Genomic DNA, 3,830 nt, shown 5'->3' with positions numbered 1-3,830 from the left:
GCCGATCGAGCAGCTTCATCTGCGCGGTCATTGCCAACGATTCCACAATGACTCGGCAACCACTGAAATACAATATCGTGACCTTCCTTGAGCGCTTTGTGGTAGTCGTTCGTGCCTTACCTGATATATTGATTGTTCGTGTAACCCGTGCTGCATAACAAACCTTAGTGACTGTAAGGCTGACCTGGAGTCGCAAAACATGGCCCATTGGTTAGGTTGCTGCTGAAGAATGTACTTTACTGCACCTTGAAGTGCTGCGAGCTCTGCTGCTGTCGACGTCGTGGTGTGAGAAAACTTGTACTGAAGCAACACATTTTCAGATAGAACAACCACTGCTCCTGTAGAGCTGTTGGAATTAGTGAAGCCATCGGTGTAAACATGTACGCGGTCAAAGTACCTTTCGTTACAGACGCAAAGTCAATTGCTTCAGGGCTAGCGTTGACAGGCGTGCCTTCTTAAAGATTCCAGGAACTGATAGGCGCACGTCAGGTTGACGAAGACTCCATGGTGCAGTTGCTGGATGCATCGCTAGTTTGAAGCCAGGCGGTAGTATGTACTGATGTTTTGTCACGATACCGCAGTACGAAGAATTGGGCCTCCGAGCTGTCAAACACGCTAAATGATGTGACGGTAGCCGTGATAAATGCTGAATGTGCGCTCTCAGTGTCTCGACAATGATATGCGTTGTGACCGGTTGTTCTTGTGCAATAACGATAGTTGACAATGTCATAAGACACTGTGCATAAGAAGAGCGCACTACGCCAATTGCGGTCACTGTGAACAAGGCTCCCGTGTGGTGAGCCGAAACGTCTTTATATTTTTGTGTATTTTGACTTGGTCGGTGTTTTTGTTACTTTGCACAATAACAATTAATTCATTGATTGATATGTAGGGTTTAACGTCCCAAAACCACCATATGATTATGAGAGACGTCGTAATGGAGGACTCCGGAAATTTGGACCACCTGGGGTTCTTTAACGTGCACCCAAATCTGAGCACACGGGCCTACATCATTTCCACCTCCATCGGAAATGCAGCCGCCGCAGCCGGGATTTGAACCCGCGACCTCCCGGTCAGCAGCCGAGTACCTTAGCCACTAGACCACCGCGGCGGGGCGCACAATAACAATTATAATGGCAATACTATACTTATGACTATTACAGTTATCTAATACAATGACTAATACACTTAATATCGTTAATATAGTAAACTGAATAAAAGATACAAAATGAAGGTGGTGTAAGGCTTACGCGCCTACATCCTGCCATGATGACGCTTCAGTTGAAAGCTTCTATGAGGACGTGGAATCGGCAATGAGTAAGTTAAAAACACAGTATACTATACTGATGGGAGACTTTAATGCAAAGGTAGGGAAGAAGCAGGCTGGAGACCAGGCAGTAGGAGATTATGGCATTGGTACTAGATATGCCAGAGTATAGCTACTAGTAGAATTCGCAGAACACAATAATTTACGAATTTTGAATACCTTCTACCGAAAAGGAGGAAACTGCAAGTGGATATGGAGGAGCCCTAATGGCGAAAATAAGAACGAAATAGATTTTGTGAGTGCACACCCAGGCATCATACAGGATGTGGAAGTGGTTGGCAAGGTACGATGCAGTGACTATACAATGGTATGGTCTCGAATTCACCTAGACTTGAAGAAGGAACGACAGAAACTGATACGCAAGAAGCCAATCAATGAGCTAGCACTGAGAGAGAAAGTACAGGAATTCAGAATCTCGTTTCAGAAGAGGTACTCTGCTTTTCGTGAGGAAACCAACCTTAGCGTAGATACAATGAATGATAATCTGGCGAGTATCTTTACGGAGTGTGCAGTGGAAGTTGGAGGCAGGGTAGTTCGACAGGACAATGACAACCTTTCACAGGAAACGAAGAATCTCATTAAGAATCGTCAAGCTATGAAAGTCTCAAGTACAACAGACAAAAAAGAACTGGCAGAGCTTTCGAAGTTGATTAATAGGCGTAAGGTATGCAATGTAAGATGGTATAACATGGAGAGAAATAAACACGCTCTGAAAAACGGAGAAAGCGTCACAGCAGTGAAGAGGAACCTTGGGATAGGAAAAAATCGGACTTATGCACTTAGGGACAAAGAGGGCAAAATAACTACCAATATGGAGAGGATAGTTAAAATAGCAGAGGAGTTTTACAGAGATCTGTACAGTAGCCGAGACAACCACGACCTTAATACTATAAGCACTAGCAGTAACCCAGATGACACCCCGCCAGTAATGATAGAAGAAGTTAGAAAAGCTTTGTAGAGCACGCAAAGAGGCAAATTTGCTGGTGAGGATCAGGTAACATCAGATCTGATGAAAGATTGAGGAAAGATTGTGTTAGAAAAACTAGCCACCCTGTTTATGAGCTGTCTCCTGACGGGAAAAGTACCAGAGTTGTAGAAGAACGCTAATATCACCTTGATACATACGAAAGGAGATGACAAGGACTTGAAGAATCACAGGCCGATCAGCTTGCTCTCCATAGTGTACAAGCTATTTACAAAGGCAATTGCTAACAGAGTTAAGAAAACTTTAGAATTTATTCAACCAAAAAAAAAACAAGCAGGATTTCGAATAGGCTACTCAACAATCCACCACATTCACACTATCAATCAGGTAATAGAAAAATGCTCAGAATATAACCAACCCCTATACATAGTCCTCATAGATTACGAGAAGGCGTTCAATTCAGTAGAATTATCAGCCGTCATGCAGACACTGCGGATTGAGGGCATTGATCAAGTATAGATAAACATCCTGAAAGAAATCTACATGGGATCAACTGCTACCATAGTGCTTCATAAAGATAGCAATAGAAGACCAATCAAGAAGGGTGTAAGGCAGGGGGACACAATCTCCCCAATGCTATTTACCGCGTGCTTACAAGAGGTTTTCAGAAGCCTAGAATGGGAATGGTTAGGGATAAGTGTTAATGGAGAGTACCTTAGTAACCTGCGCTTCGCCGATGACATTGCATTGTTGAGTAACTCAGAGGACGAATTGCAACTTATGATTATGGAGTTAGATCAAGAGGGTAGAAAAGTGGGTCTTAAAATTAATCTGCAGAAAAAGAAAGTAATGTACAACAACCTCGAAAAAGAGCAGCGCTTCGGGATAGGTAATAGTGCATTTCAAGTTGTAAAAGACTATGTATACTTAGAGCAGGTAATAACCGCGGACCCGAACCACGAGATTGAAGTAAATAGAAGAATAAGAATGGGGTGGAGCACATTTGGCAAGCACTGTCAAATTATGACAGGTAGACTGCCACTATCTCTCAAGAGGAAGGTATATAATATCTGTGTCTTGCCGGTACTTAGCTACGGAGCAGAAACATGGAGACTTACAAAGGTTCAGCTTAAACTGCGGACGACGCAGCGAGCAATGAAAAGAAAAATGGTAGGTGTATACTTAGAAGACAAGAAAGAGCGGAGTGGATTAGGGAAAAAACGAGGGTTAAGGATATCATAGTTGAAATGAAGAAGAGGAAATGAACATGGGCAGGGCATGTAGCGCGTAGACAGGATAACTGCTGGTCAATAAGGGTAACTAATTGATTTTGTGGGGTTTAACGTCCCGAAACCACCATTTGATTATGAGAGACGCCGTAGTGGAGGGCTCCGGAAATTTTGACCACCTGGGGTTCTTTAACGTGCACCCAAATCTGAGTACACGGGCCTACAACATTTCCGCCTCAATAAGGGTAACTAACTGGATTCCCAGAGAAGGCAAGCGGGTTAGGGGGAGACAGAAGGTCAGGTGGGCAGATGAGATTAAGAAGTTTGCGGGTATAAATTTGCAGCTGCA

At 43.6% G+C, this 3,830-nt stretch overlaps 1 non-coding gene across 1 annotated transcript; it reads right to left on the bottom strand.

Moving 5' to 3' along the window:
• Positions 1–1,038: 1,038 nt before the first annotated feature.
• Positions 1,039–1,111, bottom strand: TRNAS-GCU (transfer RNA serine (anticodon GCU)). Its single transcript has one exon. It is a non-coding gene; the product is annotated as a tRNA-Ser (tRNA).
• Between the last annotated feature and the right edge of the window lie 2,719 nt (positions 1,112–3,830).

This window comes from Rhipicephalus microplus, chromosome 7, assembly GCF_043290135.1.
Source record: "Rhipicephalus microplus isolate Deutch F79 chromosome 7, USDA_Rmic, whole genome shotgun sequence".
In the NCBI taxonomy this organism is placed as follows: domain Eukaryota; kingdom Metazoa; phylum Arthropoda; class Arachnida; order Ixodida; family Ixodidae; genus Rhipicephalus; species Rhipicephalus microplus.
Note: the sequence above shows the minus strand (reverse complement) of the source record. Positions and strands in the feature narration are given on the sequence as shown.